The sequence below is a fragment of the Phoxinus phoxinus genome (assembly GCF_949152265.1).
Source record: "Phoxinus phoxinus genome assembly, chromosome: 6".
Taxonomy (NCBI): Eukaryota; Metazoa; Chordata; class Actinopteri; order Cypriniformes; family Leuciscidae; genus Phoxinus; species Phoxinus phoxinus.
The window spans coordinates 42,925,227-42,941,737 of NC_136881.1; the positions used below are offsets into that span (position 1 = coordinate 42,925,227).

Sequence of the window (16,511 nt, forward strand, 5' to 3'; positions counted from 1 at the left end):
GGTGAAGAGCCCAACTAAAACACACACTGATCTCCATAATGGTGACTTAAAAATTTGATTTTCTCCTTTGGTGATTCTGCTTTCCTGTGCTTTGAGTGAATGAGAATACATTTGATTCGTCTAACACAATACAAACATGTTGATTCAATTAGTTGCAAAGAAGTTGCATTGACATATTACAATCATGTTCAATTTACAAACCAATATTGTGTTCAAATAAAATATTCAAATCTTGCTTAGATGCATAATGGGTGATACGATTAAATCATGTTCATTCGACAATTTATTTTTTTGAGTGCAAGGTTCAACTATGTGCCATATTACTAAATCAGTCCAATCACACAGCGGCGTCGCAGCGCGAGTTCTCTCGAAAGGGAAATGTCATTTTTATTAAACTTTTGATATATAAATAAATAAATGCAGTCAAAAGTCTAATGCTGAATTTGTGTAATGTAAAGAAGAATAAGCATGAGCAAAGGATGTTAAAGTGTGTACAGCAGGACATATTCACTGAGAATAGAGAGACTCACATCTCTTCAATGATGTTGCAGATCTTGTGCTGGTAGGCCTGGCGATGGAGAGTGTATCGAGTGCGAAACATATCATACACATTATCTGCCTCCTGTTTGACACACACACACACACACACACACACACACACACACACACACACACACACACACACACACACACACCAGAGTCACAGATACACTTCCCATGATGCAGTGTTCACATTCAACAGCTTTTCATCTTTTATTTTGGTCACTTTTTTTTTTTAACAAACTGCCACATTTTTAAACAGATAGCTGAACAAAAAAAATATATATTATGAAAATTATATAAATAATGAAATGTACATTTTTGGGTATCATGTACCTTGTCTCTGAAGCAGATGTGATTTCTCCCGTTTATTTCACACACTCATAAATAATGACATAAATAAGAAATGTGCATGTCCACAGATCCTTCTGATTAGATCTCGTTTCACACTGACACTTACCTCTTATTTTTTTTTTTTTTTTGGCTTTTGGAATAACCAGACCATCAGATACATGGGAAAATGGACCATGACCTGAAAATGTAAAATAATAATAATAATAAAGACAAAACTTAAATGCATTACACGTTTTAGATATGTGTTTCTCTTACTTGTGATTTTTTATCTACTTGGAAATCTATTTTTAAAATAACTTTTTCCACACAAATAAACTTTCAACATTTTAAAGTTTAAAATGTAGTTTAGAATGAACACAATCATGAGATGAAAATTTCAGTATAAAAGTTGCAGGTGTTTTTTATCCATGTGCATTACTACTCACCCAAGTCGTGACACAGTCCAGCGATCTGAACACACAGGTAATCCTGTTTGGTGATTTTGAGCTCTGGCTGATTGTCATGAAGAATCTTGACCAGACAACCTGATAAATACGCCACACTAACACACACACACACACACACACACACACACACACACACACACACACACACACACACACAACACCACTTCATGACCAAAAACACAATCTAGAAATGTTTCAAAGATGTTAATTGCTTTACTTATGCCATATGACCGTAACCAACATCAGAGAACCATTAACGTGGGAATGTATAGTCAAATTATTGAAATATTATAATTCATCTATACAATTTTAAATGAAATATAATTATTTAAAGATATTATAAAATATGGTATTAAATTGAATGTATTATTAAAGGAAAATCCTGAGCTCGGCCGTTGGTCTTCGGTACTCGACTGCGGTAGAAATCTAGACGCACCCTAGCGGCAGCAAAATATAAAATGACTTTCGAGCTGGAAAAACCTAAATTGGGTCAGGCCAATCACATCATGTATAGAGTAGGCGGGGCGATTAACATAATGACGACAGAGTTTCGACGGTTCCCTGCCACATGAAAACAAAGAATTGCTGCTGCTGCTGGCGAACAGCGGTCTTCTGAATCGGCTTTGGCCGTGACTCTGGAGGACTTGTTAAGTTTTTCTTTGAGAAAAGAGCTAAGAATTAAGTCATTCTTAAAAAAGGAAGACGTGTTCGGAGTTTTGCCGGACCGGATCTTTGCCGCTCTGATTACGTCTGGTCAAGCCCATTTCCAGTTTTTCCAAATCGAGGCACCAATCACAAGCGTTGAGGCGGGCTTTACACGATGATGATCGCTGTGATTGGTTTTACGTCTATTCATTTGCGCCCAGAGGCATTTGAGCTTTTTATAAAAAATTTAAAAAAAGATTCTCCTTTTGTGGTCCATAAAAGAAAGAAGTTTATACGGCATTAGAACAACACAAACGTTGGTGTTAATTTATGACTTAATTTTCATTGTAGGGTGAATTATTCTTTTAAATGGCCTAAAATTTCAGCTCTAAATATAATAATGTCTTACCCAAGAGAGTGTTCGAAGCGATTGTGAGAAGCTCCCGGATACACCAGATATGTTCCTCCGAGTTGTTTGATGTGTCGGAGTCTCTAAAACTAAGGAGTATCTGTGATCTTCACCAGCAGGGGGTGCAGCGCAATGTGGCCATGAATGGGGTCGTTGAAAATCTACAGCACGCAAAACACACCGGTTAATCAGACTAACATGCAATAGATTTTGCAACTCAGTAGTGTTGGGTCCGAGTCCACCTTTGTCGAGTCCGAGTCGAGTCCAAGTCCTTAACAACCGAGTACAAGTCCAAGTCCGAGTCCAAAGAGGGTCGAGTCGGACTTGAGTCCGAGTCCTTAACATCCGAGTCCGAGTCGAGTCCGGCCGAGTCCACAAAGATTTAAATTATTTGAAATTGACCTTTCACAAAGACCCGCCCCTCTTGGTTACTGTTGCTACGTCCGACAAGCCATTCCTCTCTCACTCCACATGTTCTCGGTCGGAGCAAAGAGGACACTAACAATGTGCCAACAGACAAGACAGAGCAGGGTACTTTTGGTTTGAAATAAAGTCTCAGCTTTCAATTTTTTTAATTTTTATGAAATTCAAACGATAAATACTGTTTTGTGGTGCTTTAATGTGTAGGCCTCAGTTCAAGCAGCACGTGAACTGATAATCTCTTCTAGTTATAGCACAAATTTCTAAAAAAGAAATCAATACACACTATTTTTCAAGTTCAAGTCCACTGCCTTTAATCTACTAACTGATTTGGTTTGTTTGTCGAACAAAAATGGCGTGTATCTGCATTATAATTGGTCAGATCACCTGTCAATCAAATCCCGGCGAAAGGTCTCAACACTGAGCTCTTAAATTAATATTTTAAACCTTACAAAATGATTGCAATGTATAGTTACAGTCATACGTTTACCTATTGTACATCTTTTAGAATCTGCAAGGTAATGCTTAATAATGCAACACGCATTAAGAGCCAGGGGTAAACTTTTGAGCAAGATGATGATGTTTACATTTTTCTTATTGTGTTGTACATGCTAATATCTTATTTAGCCTCTGAAGGGTTGGACTAAATTAATGAATGCATTTTTAAACAAATAAGACCAATTTACACCAATGATCCAGTTCAAAAGTTTACACCTCTTGACTCTTAACGGATGCTTCCTTCTTGTGCATCACTAAATGTTTGCAGGGTTTGTAATAGTTGTGTATGAGTCCCTCAGTTGTCACCAGTGTGAAAGTATGGATCTTACAATCATAGTCACTGCTAGTAAGGAGTCAAATATGCAGAAGATGCTGGAAAAGCAAAGAATGTGCAGGAGCTGGATGATTTTTCCTCAACCATTAAAAAAAAAAGAAAAGAAAAAAAAGTTGTTGATCATTCAGGTAATGACACAATATTAAAATCGAGCCTATGTAATTTGTCTTTATTTTGTGTTTGTATTTTATTTAGGCTATTAAACATCTGTTATGTGAAAAAGCTTTTTCAGGGCAGTACTAAATAGAAACAATGTGTGTATGATCCGTCTTATCAAAAAACATATAAAAAGAACATTTTGGAGATTCTGCAAGGAGTATGTAAACTTATGACTAAAGTATAAATGCAACAAAAATGATAACATTATCAGACGCCAAAATGTTGCTATGGTTATCACGTTCTTATGTTGCTATGTGTCAAATCATCGCAATTTCATGACTCAAAGGACAAAAATTAAGTGGATTCAATCCCACATTTAAATGCAGTTATCACTCTTTATAATTTACAGTGTGAACGTAACCACTGGTCCTCTAGAAGTATGAAAAACAAAACTATTTAGATTGTCAACAGCGCTCCCTTTAAGCCATCACTTACCGCGTTCGGCACTCTCCCTAAAACTCTCGTCATAAACACTGACTGAAGTTGTCCGCACTGCACAGTGAATATCTTATTTATATTGCGTCTAGAGAGACTTTGTTGTTTATGAGGGGATTTGCGAAAGGATAAAGCACGTGCTGATTCTAAACATACATTTTGAGCGAATTATTCGCATGCGGACTCTAAAACGCCTCTGATTTGCCACTGTGTTTATGCACTTAACTGTGATTGGCTACAATGCTCAACGCTGAAACAACGTTGTTTCGTTTCGTTTTTGAATAAAAAAAAATCACAAAATTTCGTTTTGTGTCATCCAGTGCCCGGACTCGACTGGACTCGGACATTTTTCCGAGTCTAAAATGTCCCGAGTCCGTGTCAAGTCCGAGTACAAATTCATTCGAGTGCGTGACAAGTCCGAGTCCATTCAAAATTGGACTCGAGACCGGACTCGAGTCCGAGTTCGAGTACCCCAACTCTACAACTCAGCATGAAGGCCTAAAAAAAATATAATTGACCAAAGTGATTTTATGACCCACAAAACTCCTTTCGTGGAAGACCATTTCATGAACGAAATGCATCCCGACCAACAGGGTGACACATGAGTGACTGAATCATTTACTCAACCAATTCGTTTGAAGCAAGTTTGTGTTGCAAGAATAGATAAGTAAAGCACAGATTTAAGCAATTTCTCTATGAAAGATGCCTTCTAGGAAACCTAAAGTACATTCATGCTTATGTCCACGGAGTAGGAGAATATTTTACACATGGACATTATGTGAGATGTTAAAGATAATAGGGGCTCCTCTTCGCACCTCTTTTCATAGTTCTTAGAACTATTAGCGGAAGTTACCGGTTTTTGGCATGTTCGCACCGCAGGAACTAGGAATGATTTTAGTTCTAGGAACTCTTTACAAGTTGGGGTCAGTGTACGAGTCAGTGAACAACATGGCGGAATACAACAATATTTTTAGCAGTGATATTGTCAGGCTTTTATATTTACAGCGAAGTAAGCTAATTTCCTACACAATATAGCATTATAATATAGCAACATAATATGTAACAATTTAGTTTACATTGGCTTCATAAATTAATTAAAAACATAAAAAATCAAAACACACCTCATGCACATTGCTTGTTCTTCATTTTCTAGAAAAAATGTAAGAACCTTGCTGTATTTTTGTATGATTAATTAAGAGAAAGTACATCGCCATCTTACTCCGACAAAGGTGACTTGAACGCACCTGCCGTCAACACGACTTCTCTGGGAACCACCCTGGTGGCTAGTGCCTATAACTAAGTTTCTAGAACTATCCGGTGTGAAAGTCCTTTATTAAAATCCACATTTAATACATATCGATAGCACTGCTAAAAACATGTATGTTCCTTCAGGGAAGTGAGAAGTGAAATGACATAAGCAGCAAAGTTATGAGTAGTTTGCTTACCTTCATTTGTTCTTTTGAGAAGTCTAATGAGTATTTCTTCAAGATATCTTGCAATTCATCATTAATAATCTCCCATAACTGTTGTTTCTCAGGCTCTGGAAAAGCATGAATTGTGTGCAGTTTTACAATTAACACATCCTGTGAATTTGTTCACGGAATCCAACACAATCTGTGTAACCACTAACAGCCACATTGTGGTAATATTACGCATTTACACATCTTTGTGTTAATCTTAGGTGTAGTGAAGACCAGGGGCCCCATGTATAAAACGTTCCATAGATTTTATCCTAAAAGTTTTCAGATTTATAAAATCATGTGCATGCCAGAACCTGCACAAAACTCCCTTTATAAAACCCAGTCAGCGGAAGATTGTGAGTACATGCATCTACACAGCAAAATCAACTCTGCTCAGAGAACATTTGGACCCACTAAAGAGTGTTAAAGTAACTCTGAATCAGAGTTAGAGTTAATGAGATAATTCAGTGATTAATTAAGTGATGATTGAGCATTAGTGAATAATTTGCTATGTATGGACCTTTAATTTGGAGTAGAAACAGGTGGAGTGACTTTATCGCATCAGACGTGTGTCACTTTGCTCACAACTGATTGGTCCAATTTCTGTTTGAACCAATTTCATGGTGCCTAAAACCCAGGGTTGGTGCAAGCTAAACTGAAACATACCTGGCTAGGTTCCTAAATCAGCTTCATGGTATAATCCCCTGATATGAGCGTGGAAAATTGTGTACGCACATTTCTATGCCCATTTTGTTGGCGTTTATACATCAGTTTATACATCAGGCCCCAGTCCTCCAAGACGAAAACAAGACCATTCAAGAGTAAGTTAATTAGATAATTAATTAATTGAGTGATGATTGTGCATTGTGCATTGGTGATGAAAATATGCTGTTAAGGTAACCCACTAGAGGGTCAGCACACCTCGTCTGGAGCGTCCCTTTTGGAGGATGTGAGGAAGATGCCGCCGATGTCACTGGCGGCATCTGATGCAGAGGGCTGGTCATGCTCCTTAGAGAACCCAGGCTCGTTTCAACCTTGAGAACTCTGTGCCCTGCAGGACTACCTCAGCCCTAGCGGCTAGGGCCTACTCCACAGCGGGACTGGCGGGCTCAGCCCTTCATACAATGGTGGCCCTCCAAGTTTTCCAAGCCAAACTCCACCGGGCCCTCTTTGCAAAAACGCTATCATCAGTCCCTTGTCTCCATTCAGCGAACTGCAGTCCGAAAGACTCAGACCCCTTGCCACCCCTGCTTCAGGCTGGGTTCTGCAGACTATAAAACGAGGATAATCACTTCAGGGGTGTGGTTCACACTACAGTTCAGGACAAAGACGCTCCTCTTCTCTGCTCCAAAAAGTGCAGTGTCTGCTGACGAAGGGCGCCGTCAAAACTGTCCCACCAGAGAACAGCAAGTCAGGCTTTTTCAGTCGCTATTTCCTCATTCCAAAGTAAGATGGTGGGTTCAGGCCCATCCTCAACCATAGGCTCCTGAATCGCGCATTAATGAGGCAGCCATTCAGGATGTTGACTTTGAAGCAGATGCTTTCGCAGATTTGCCCAGGAGATTGCTTCTTATCTGTGGATCTGAAAGTCGCTTTTATATCCAGAAAGCCTCTCATCACAGACCATTCCTGAGATTCGCGTTCGAGGAGGTGGCTTACAAGTAAACAGTCCTCCCATTCGGGCTGTTTCTGACTCCACATACTTTTATCAAGTGCATGGACTCGGTTCTCTCCCCTCTGAGACAGGCGGGAATCTGCGTCATGAACTACCTCGACGGCTGGCTAATGTTAGCGCAGTCTGAGCACAAGCTCTGTGCTCACAGGTCAGTGCTCCTCAGTCACCTGGAGATTATTGGGCTCAGAATCTACTCTGCCAAGAGCTTCCTGTCTCCCAGCAGATGAATTGCCTTCCTGGGGGCAGTTATCAACTCGGCCCAGATGCGGGCCTGGCTCAAGACGGAAAGCTCGCTGAGTATTCAGCGGCATGTGGTGTCTTTCAAAGTAGGTGCTTTCCGTCCCCTCAAATCTTTCCAGAGCTTGCTGGGCCTGATGGCAGCAACCTCATCTGTGGTACCACTGGGCCTGCTCCACATGTGGCCCCTGCAGTGCTAGATAAAACCTGAGTTCCATCCCACACTTGCTATCAGGAACATTTTGCGCCTCAAGGTGGATTATCGTTGTGTCACTGCTGTGGCACATTGGAAGGACCCTCGCCTATATCAGACAGGCGTTCAATTGGGACTGACCTCCAGAAGGAAGATTGTCACGACAGATGCTTCCAACTCTGGTTGGGGAGGTCTGTGCAAGGGCAGACCAGAGTTCGGCTCCTGGTTCAGCCTGGTGCAACATCTGCATATAATCTGCCTCAAATGATGGCGGTTTTTTCTGGCCCTCAAAACCTTCCTACCAGCTCAAGAAGGGCACCATGTCCTCATCCGTTTGGACAACATGACAATGGTGGCCTTCGTAAATCACCAGGGTGGCCTCAGGTCATGATCTCTTTACAAAATAGTGAGATGGCTTTTCCTGTGGGTACAGTGTGCCCTGGGTTCTCTGAGGGTTGTGCATGTGCTAGGCAGGCTGAACCAGGGAGCGGCCATGTTGTACTGGGCCAGAGTGTCTCCAGGAAAATGGAGACTCCACCCCCAAATGGTTCAGATGATCTGAGAGATCTTTGGGAGGGCAGAGGTAGATCTCTTCGCCTCAGAAGCCAACTCTCATTGCCCATCATTTTTCTCTAGGGAACAGGATGCGCTGGCCCAAGAATGGCCCAAGGCTCACCTGTACGCCTAATCTCTCTGCTTCCTCAGGTCATCAGACGTAGCAGAGAGACCATATCCTCAGCCCTCCTAGTTGCTCGACTCTGGTAAAACCATTCGTGGTTGACAGCTCTGTAGCTGATTCAGCTGAGGAAATACCTTCTCTCTCATGCGAGAGGGTCCCTTTGGCATCCCCAACCTGAGTTGTGGAGCCTACACCTGTGGTACCTCGATGGGAGCCTTTAAGGGTTGCCAACACTATAGTGGAGGCCAGAGTGCCATCTACAAGACTTAAGACTTAAGCCTCTATACCCTTAAAGGCCATGTTGCAGGTTAACCACCACTGTCGATTAATGGGTACATAAATCACTCAAGATATGTATATCATTTTTAAAATGTCTCAAAAATGGTCTTAAATACCAGTTTTTTACGTGTTTGGTATTAACGTTTTTTTTCACGCAATTCGGCGATGACGTCACGTTGGGGAGACGTGGAGGAAAGGTAGCCTGATGGCCGTCAAAGCCAGTGAAATGCATGGTCCGAGGAGAATAAGTGGAGAGTTGGTGAAGTGTCCTGGTGAGTTGCTATCATTTAGCAACGCAGCAATGAGATAACGACACATATTTTTTTTTACTGTCATTGAATAGCACCGAGTGAAAAATCAACGTTTTCTTTATAGTGTCGGTGATCATGACGTTAGTTCAGATAATTAACGTTACCGGTAGCCTTTGTCATAGTACTGGTAAACTTTGTCTTTGTCATCTATAAATAGAAGGCATCGTGCTAGCTACAGTGCTATGCATAAGTTTAGACACCCATGCTAAAGTTGACTAAAAAGAGGAATAAAAAATCATCTTTTGGAAATTGAACTTAATGCCTTAATTTAAAAAAATAGGAAAAATCCAACCTTTAAGGACACCAATTTTCTTTGTGAATGAATAATGTATCGTAAATAAATAAATGTTCTTCCTTAAAATACAGGGTGCATAAGTTTGGACACCCCTATGTTAAATCCCCATAGAGGCCGGCAGATTTTTATTTTTAAAGGCCAGTTACTTCATGGATCCAGGATACTCTGCATCCTGATAAAGTTCCCTTGGCCTTTGGAATTAAAATAGCCCCACATCATCACATAGCCTTCACCATATCTAGAGATTGGCATGGAGTACTTTCCATAAGATCATCTCTCAATGCAAATCAAACCAGCTATTAGGCTAACTGAAATAAAACCATGCAAATCTCTAGATATGGTGAAGGCTATGTGATGATGTGGGGATATTTTAATCCCAAAGGCCAAGGGAACTTTATCAGGATGCAGAGTATCCTGGATCCATGAAGTAACTGGCCTTTAAAAATAAAAATCTGCCTGCCTCTATGGGAATTTAACATAGCGGTGTCCAAACTTATGCACCCTGTATTTTAGGGAAGAACATTTATTTATTTACGATACATTATTCATTCACAAAGAAAATTGGTGTCCTTAAAGGTTGGATTTTTCCTATTTTTTTAAATTAAGGCATTAAGTTCAATTTCCAAAATATGATTTTTTATTCCTCTTTTTAGTCAACTTTAGCATGGGTGTCTAAACTTATGCATAGCACTGTATATGGGCGTTTCTAAGCGTTTCTCTTCCTCCGGTGAAAATGTTGTTGCAAACGTAGCCGCCGCGCGTCTGTCGCGGTGTTTGGCAGGTGCTCGCGCGGGCGGTGCCGTCCCGTGGAAACTGCGCTGGAAAGCTTGTGCTGTAGGGCAGTGAGTGTGTTTTGGTCGCTGGTCGAGGAGCTCGCCCCGCGACCAGATGTGACTGAATGCTGAATGCTGAATGCATGCTGCCTGAATCCGTCTCTGCTGAAGATAGCATACACACATCTCAGGCAGGATCATGGTCCCCTTCAAGCCTGCACGCACGAGTAGCCTATGTTAATTGTTTTGTGGCGGAAAGGAGAATCGTTGGCGCTGTAAGATAGTACCTACTTTTTCGTATTATATTCCGTTTTGTGATACCCAACAACATAAAATACAATGTAAAATACAACAAGCAACATTTGCTTGTTGTGTTACCAACAAGCAAATTGCACAAATTCGTTGGAAAATTTAACCTGCAACACGGCCTTTAAGTGGTCCGTCTTCTCCGGCTGGTGTGGGACTATTCTGTCCTTTTTTTAGGAGCTGCTGGATAAGGGCCATTCCCCTTCCACACTTAAGATATACGTGGCGGCCATCATGGCGAATCACGCCCTCATGGGCGCCCAATCTATATGAAAGAACGACTAAGTCATAACATTTTTGAGGGGAGCCAAGAGACTGAAAACCGCCTCGGCCTCATACTTTTCTATTATGGATTATGGCCGGCTTATGGTCCCTGTCACTAAAGACTGCTCTGCTGATAGCGTTAGTGTCTGTCAAGCGTGTTGGTGCTCTTAATGAGTGCATTGTGTCTTCTCTACTCCGTTCAGAGCACAGGTCATTACCCTGTTAGCTTTCCCCGCCTCAGAGGATGAGCGGGGTGCTAACTTACTTTGCTCGGTCTGGGCCCTCAGGACTTATGTGGAGCCAGTGTCGGCAGTCGGCAGTCGGTACTACATAAAGTAGCTCTTTATGTGCTTCGGAAGCAACTCTAAAGGGCTGCCAGTTACAAAGCAGAGATTGTCATGCTGCATATAGTTGATGCTATAGCTCTGGCCTTGGCTTAGTGTGCTCTGAATGTCTCATTGGAGTGAGGAACCACTCCACTAGGGGGATGGACTCCTCCTAGGCTTGGTCCAGCAGAGTCTCCATTGGGGATATTTGTGCGGCAGCCGGCTGGTCTTCGCCGTCTACCTTTGCTAGGTTTAATAACCTGGACGTCCCTGCCCTTCAGGCATGGATCTTGTCCGCTTGACTGTCTTGCGCCCCTAATAGTGGTCCTGACTGTTTTTCCTGAGGCTCCAGCTTAATGACCTGAGCCTCGCTAGTTAGCCAATGCTTCCTAAGGGCCCTCCTAGTGGCACCCTATGTCAGAAATAGAATGGAACATCAGTACCATCAGGAATGTCATGTCGTGCAACATCCAGTGTAGACAACATCCCTTTTTAATCCATTTAAATGCTTTTGTCACGTCATGCCATTCACGTCTGGTGTAGACATGTTGTAAGTTTGTTTTAGTTGTTTTGTTTCTGCTCGTTCTCCTCTTTTTTCTGTTCTTGTTCCTCTTTCCTGCAGTAATTCTGCTTGTTAACAGCAGGTGTTCATCACTAATGCTCAATCATCATTTACATATTCACTTAATCATCGCATTAGCTTCCGTCTTAAATGGTCTTTGTCTTGATCTTGGAGGGTTTGGTCTTGACTACACTTCTGGTTAACATTCCTGACAAATTTTCGTGAATGTGTAAAAATTAACACAAAAAGTGTTGTCCCAAAACTCACACATTGATGTGTAAGAATTGACAGTTAGAGTCAGTTTTAACACATCCTTTCTCATAGTGTATAGTGAATAGCACTAATATAAATATCTCCCTACAGAATATGAGCTGTAATGTTTTCTAATTTAATATTTTAAAGGTGGGACTAATTTTAGGAAATCAAGCAGATGAAGTTCTGGTTATGCCCTTCTGACGTAATTCCTGTAGGCGGAACAGCTTCCTTTCTGTTACATCTATTGCATTCGCTGGCAATTCAAGTCAATATGCGGTCCAAAGAAACGTATAACATTATTTGTATGTACTAACTAACACTTTAGACTTGAACAATAATGTTGTGCTGAACTTTTTGGTTAGATTATATGTAACAGATGGATATTCCTCTCTTAACACAGCAGGAGATATAAACAGATCGAACACACACACACACACACACACACACACATATATACATTATCATATGAAACTGAGTTGTGTATATGAACTCCAAAGTTCAATCAATTCACACATCTTCCCTTACCTTCACTTTCTTTATAGGATTTGTTTAGATCCTGAAGACTTTTCCTGTGATCAGAGAGAGTCTTTTTGTTTTTTTCAGATCGAAGCATCTTTTTTTTTTCTTTTTTCTTTTTGTGGTTTGTTAAAAAATGAGATGAAGAGGCAATAAATATCTTTAGAACTGCATACAGATTTTATAGATCCAGCAACTAAACTCGCTGGATTACATGATGAGGAAACATCTTTGTCACTGAACTATGAGGGTGTGTCTCAGACAAACGTTGAGCTTTACTGAAGGGGAATGAGTCAGAGCAGAGCGACGGCTGCTGGAAACACATTCAGTGCCAATCACACAATATCTGCTGGATAGTTCTTGTGTATATACAGTGCTATGCATAAGTTTAGACACCCATGCTAAAGTTGACTAAAAAGAGGAATAAAAAATCATATTTTGGAAATTGAAATATTGCAATATTGAACTTAATGCCTTAATTTAAAAAAATAGGAAAAATCCAACCTTTAAGGACACCAATTTTCTTTGTGAATGAATAATGTATCGTAAATAAATAAATGTTCTTCCCTAAAATACAGGGTGCATAAGTTTGGACACCGCTATGTTAAATTCCCATAGAGGCAGGCAGATTTTTATTTTTAAAGGCCAGTTACTTCATGGATCCAGGATACTCTGCATCCTGATAAAGTTCCCTTGACCTTTGGGATTAAAATATCCCCACATCATCACATAGCCTTCACCATATCTAGAGATTTGCATGGTTTTATTTCAGTTAGCCTAATAGCTGGTTTGATTTGCATTGAGAGATGATCTTATGGAAAGTACTCCATGCCAATCTCTAGATATGGTGAAGGCTATGTGATGATGTGGGGCTATTTTAATTCCAAAGGCCAAGGGAACTTTATCAGGATGCAGAGTATCCTGGATCCATGAAGTAACTGGCCTTTAAAAATAAAAATCTGCCGGCCTCTATGGGGATTTAACATAGGGGTGTCCAAACTTATGCACCCTGTATTTTAAGGAAGAACATTTATTTATTTACGATACATTATTCATTCACAAAGAAAATTGGTGTCCTTAAAGGTTGGATTTTTCCTATTTTTTTAAATTAAGGCATTAAGTTCAATTTCCAAAAGATGATTTTTTATTCCTCTTTTTAGTCAACTTTAGCATGGGTGTCTAAACTTATGCATAGCACTGTATATATATATCTTATATCTTATGATATATATATATATATCAGTCTTACAACTGCCTTGCCTGTTTAGCAAATATATGCAAATGTAATGCAAATATTATATAATAAAATGTGAATGTTAAAGCGATAGATCATGCCAAAATTTACATTCAAGTCATCCTTTACTCCTCTCGTGTCATTTCACATCTGAATGAGCTCCTTTCTTCTGTTGAAAAACATATTTTGAGAAATGTCTGTGTTTGTAATGGGGTCCAGTGTTCAACACCAACATAACTCAAAATATCTTCTTCTGAATCAAAAAAAAAAGACATGACAGCAGTGATACAATAGTTATAACACTATGCTAATGACTTTTCCATTACAGCACAATAAGCATTTATAGATAGATCCATACTTCAGGGAAAAATCTTGTAACAGGTTTGCTGGGTTTATGGTTGGTATTGTTTTTCATGTTTAATATCTTTCCTTTTAATCTTTTGTTCCTTCATGTCAGGTGTGTGTTGTTAGTAGACGTGACAGGTAATGTCTTGGAAAAACAAAAGACACACTAACACACCCATCTGAAATACACACCGGAGCAGGTTCAAACTGTAAGGTGTGTAAATGTTCACATACATAACATAATTGTGTGTTTGACTTTAATGAAGAATCTGCAGTGAAACAGGTTGTGTACTTTAATGAAGTAGTGAAGCAGGTTGTGTGTGATGAACAGGTGACGCAGCTTCAGATGAACAGATGATCTTTGTTTGTTTTCACTGTGAACTTTCACTCTTTTACACGTCACTATTGCAATGAACAGTGCAAAATAAAGAATGAAATTAAAGCTTCTGTGTCTTTAAATAAACAATAGAGTTACAAATATAACTAAAATGCAACAAAGATTTACAGTATAAAAAGTGAAAAAGGAAGAAAAATGCTGTTGCCGGTTCTCTTCTCTTCATCACAAGTTCGATCCAATCACAGCATCCTCCCTGAGACAAGATGATGAACTTTACAGCCAAATAATTAATATTGCTTTATCTTAAAGTCTTTTCAATAAAACCAACTTTTAAGAAAGCCTTTGGATTATATTGAAAATGCTGATTCTTATGATGTAAATTTAACTCAGAGATTAGGTTATAAATTAGCCTATAAATCAACCAACAACACCACCTGACCAACCTTTCTCTTTGCTTGTCTGGCTGTTACAACTCAGTTTCATCAGCCCAAAACAAAAAGTGATGTTAAAATAATCCAAGGGACAAGAGCTCAACTAAAGCAAACACTAATAATCATAATGGCGACTTACAATTGTGATTTTTCTCCTCTGGTGATTCTGCTTGTTAACATCAGGTGTCTTCAATAATGATCAATTATCACTCAATTAATCACTTAATTATCTCATTAACTTTAACACTGCTTCAGTGTTACTTTAACACTTTTCAGTGTTCATTTAAGGGTACGTTTACGCACCAACAATATGCTAAAAACAGAGAAGTTTTTCCTTTGAGTTTTCCGTGTACAGACGACACCATTGTCAAAACGATCCCCATTCACATGGATCCGCGGAAACGACTAAAAGCGCTGTATTCTGCTGCCAGGCCAGTAGATGGCGATGAAACACTATAGATTGACCACGTAATACACATGTGCATGTTGTCATCATTTTCACAGATTTACCTTTTTGTTGTTTACACAGAGACTTTCAAAAACTTGCACTTAAAAACCTGATTTTCAAAAGTTTGCATTTTCAGGACCCAAAACTCTGTGGTCGTGTAAACAAACGGCCAAAACGCATGAAAACTTTTACATTTTTAGTTGAAAACGGTGTCGGGTAAACAGCCCCTAAAACTCTTAAGCCCTATTCACGAGTTTGTGTGCCCATATAATCTTAGCGGATTTGGCTTGCTGTCTGCTATAGAGGAGCTGAGAGAGGATAATCTACTCGATTGCCCGCTGTTACACAGGCAAAATATGCTACAAACGGAGGAGAAGGGGAGGAGCAGGGAAGGAGAAGGAGATGAGAAGGGGAGGAGAAGGGGAGGAGCAGGGGAGGAGAAGGGGAGGAGCAGGGAAGGAGAAGGAGATGAGAAGGGGAGGAGCAGGGGAGGAGAAGGGGAGGAGCAGGGAAGGAGAAGGGGAGGAGCAGGGGAGGAGAGGGGGAGGAGAAGGGGAGGAGCAGGGAAGGAGAAGGAGATGAGAAGGGGAGGAGAAGAGGAAGAGAAGGGGAGGAGAAGGGGAGGAGCAGGGGAGGAGCAGGGGAAGAGAAGAGGAGGAGCAGGAGAGAAGGGGAAGAGAAGGGGAGGAGCAGGAGAGAAGGGGAAGAGAAGGGGAGGAGCAGGCGAGGAGAAGGGGAAGAGAAGGGGAGGAGCAGGGGAGGAGAAGGGGAGGAGCAGGGGAGGAGAAGGAGAGAATGGGAGGAGAAGGGGAAGAGAAGGGGAGGAGCAGGGGAGGAGAAGGGGAGGAGCAGGGGAGGAGAAGGGGAAGAGAAGGGGAGGAGAAGGGGAAGAGAAGGGGAGGAGCAGGGGAGGAGAAGGGGAAGAGAAGGGGAGGAGAAGGGGAAGAGAAGGGGAGGAGCAGGGGAGGAGAAGGGGAGGAGCAGGGGAGGAGAAGGAGAGAATGGGAGGAGAAGGGGAAGAGAAGGGGAGGAGCAGGAGAGGAGAAGGGGAGGAGCAGGGGAGGAGAAGGGGAAGAGAAGGGGAGGAGAAGGGGAAGAGAAGGGGAGGAGAAGGGGAAGAGAAGGGGAGGAGCAGGGGAGGAGAAGGGGAAGAGAAGAGGAGGAGCAGGAGAGAAGGGGAAGAGAAGAGGAGGAGGGGGAGGAGCAGGGAGGAGCAGGGGAGGAGAAGGGGAGGAAAAGGGGAGGAGCAGGGGAGGGGAAGGGGAAGAGAAGGGGAGGAGCAGGGGAGGAGAAGGGGAGGAGCAGGGGAGGAGAAGGAGAGAATGGGAGGAGAAGGGGAAGAGAA

At 41.2% G+C, this 16,511-nt stretch overlaps 1 long non-coding RNA gene across 1 annotated transcript; it reads right to left on the minus strand.

The window, feature by feature from the left end:
* Nucleotides 1-777: 777 nt before the first annotated feature.
* On the minus strand, nt 778-12,651 carry LOC307001047. The gene is made up of 5 exons (XR_013798152.1): nt 12,381-12,651; nt 5,686-5,780; nt 2,395-2,555; nt 1,320-1,435; nt 778-1,072 (listed from the first exon to the last, which is right to left on the minus strand). It is a non-coding gene; the product is annotated as an uncharacterized lncRNA (long non-coding RNA).
* Between the last annotated feature and the right edge of the window lie 3,860 nt (nt 12,652-16,511).